Raw genomic sequence first — 2,232 nt, 5'->3', positions numbered from 1 at the left:
AGGGGCTAATATCCAAAATACACGAAGAACTCATACAACAACAACAGAAAACCAAACACTCTAATTAAAAAACAGGCAGAGGATCTGAACAGACACTTCTCCCAAGAAGACATACAAATGGCCAACAGACATTACCATATGACCCAGGATTCCATCTTCTGGGTATTTACCAAAAAAATTTGAAACCATTTATCCATAAAGTTACATACACCCTGATGTTCATAGCAGCATTATTCACAGTGGCCGAAACATGCAAACAACCAAAGTGCCCTCTGATAGAGGAATGGATAAAGAAGACGTGGTACATATATACAATAGACTATTACTCGGCCATAAGAAAAGATGAAACACTGCCATTGGCGATGAATCTTGAGATTATCATGCTAAGCAAAATAAGTCAGACAGAAAAACTTGAAAACCATATGATTTCGCTCACATTGGGATATAAAACTGAAAGCAATGGACAAAAAAAAAACAAAAACAAAACAGAATCATGGACACAGACAACAGTGTAGTGGTTACCAGAAGGGAGACAGAGAGGAGGGGAGGTAGATAAGGGTAATGGAGGGTCAAATATATGGTGGCGGAAGGAGATTTGAACTTGGGTGGTGAACACACAATGCAATATGACATGACGTATTACTGAATTGTACACTTGAAAACTATATAATTTTATTAACCAATGTCGTCCCCCAATAAATTAAATTTAATTAATTAATTAATTAATTAATTAAATGAAGTCAGAGTCTTATACCTCCATCCACTTGAGACAACAAAAGCATAACTGGGCTTAACAGAGAACCCGAAATGGGTCTTTTAAAATATTTACTGTTGATAACTATTGTGATCACATGGTGCTTTCAAGCTTAATTTCTACAACCATCTTGATCCTAAGTATAGTTCTTGACCCTGTAAGCTGGACAAATAATTTTCAAGAAGGAACCTAAACCATACAATGAAGAAAGGAAAGCCTCTTCAATAAATGGTGCTGGGAAATTTGGAAAGCCACACGCAAAAGAATGAAACTAAACTGCTGTCTTTCACCGTGCACCAAAATTAACTCAGAGTGGATGTTAGTGACATTTCTTACTGTATCACGGTTAAAACGGAGCCCCACCTGTGTACAGCGAGCTTACTGATGACGCACGAGGCCCAAGAAGCCACGGTCAACATGGGCCCTTGTCCGGAATACAACACAAACATTATTAGAGAGTCTTATTTTCCAGGGATTTTGTGCTTTCCACATAATTTTGTAAAACTTTCAGTTAAAAAAAAAAAAAAGGCCATATCCATTCTTCAATGGAGTGAATAGTCATATCTTGAGACTTCCACTTGACTTCAAATTAACCCAAGCACACTGATTTCCGAAGAAGCCGAAGCTTTTCTTAATTTTCTTCTTTCTCTCTACAATCAGAAACATCTCTTTTCAGACAGCGAATTCAAACTACTTAATAAGTGAATTGTTAGGTGTTTCTTTTGGCCTAGGGGCTCCGAAAAGGCTTGCTGAGACACCAGGGCTCACAAACCGAGAAAATTTGGGGACCCTCGGGACTGAAAGGTTACAACTATTTGCAGCTAAAGATCAATCTGGAACATGCTCCACCCGAATGGCCTTTCATGTCCAGGAGCAGCTCACTCAGGAAAGCCAGTGTGAACCGCCGTCCAGATGCAGAAGCGAAACGTCTAAGAACTCGGCTCTGTTGATATTCCCTCCCTGGAATTCTGGTAGAGATAGGAGATTATGAAATTATACCCTTAACTTCAGTCTTCCTTGGGCACACGCTGTATTCTGTATTTCATTCCAAAGTAGAACAATCTGGAATTTGGAACCGCCATGCATCTAACTAAGAGAACTATAGAGCGCGCGTTATCTACCTGTTTGGCAAGAGAGCCTCCTATTATGAGTAATCACTGGAATCGAGTTGCTTTCTCCCCAACCCCAGTTCCCTCACTGTTCCAGAAGCAATTATGAGCTTCACCTGACACCAACTGCCGTCCTCCAGCTTGATGGCAAAGGGAGTCCCCTCTCAAAATTATTGGCAGCCAATAAGAACAATGCGTCTCACCTCCCAGCAGACAGTTCTTCAAGAGCTCCCCACCAGGCAGTGCTCAAAGTTTTCCTTTGAATTACTTCTGGTAGTAACCACCGATAACAGATGGAGAGAGGAAGTCGCAATGTCAGGTCGTCTCAATACTCATAACCACCTTCTCTCATTTCGCAGATGCAAAATC

The 2,232-nt window shown here is 40.5% G+C and overlaps 1 protein-coding gene across 1 annotated transcript in view; it reads right to left on the bottom strand.

The window, feature by feature from the left end:
- The window catches only part of SPATA13 (spermatogenesis associated 13), an 84,928-nt gene that overhangs the window by 81,322 nt on the left and 1,374 nt on the right, over positions 1–2,232 (bottom strand). The gene's annotated exons all lie outside the window — the stretch shown is intronic.

This window comes from Pteropus vampyrus, unplaced genomic scaffold (genome assembly GCF_000151845.1).
Source record: "Pteropus vampyrus isolate Shadow unplaced genomic scaffold, Pvam_2.0 Scaffold71, whole genome shotgun sequence".
NCBI classification, from domain to species: domain Eukaryota; kingdom Metazoa; phylum Chordata; class Mammalia; order Chiroptera; family Pteropodidae; genus Pteropus; species Pteropus vampyrus.
Note: the sequence above shows the minus strand (reverse complement) of the source record. Positions and strands in the feature narration are given on the sequence as shown.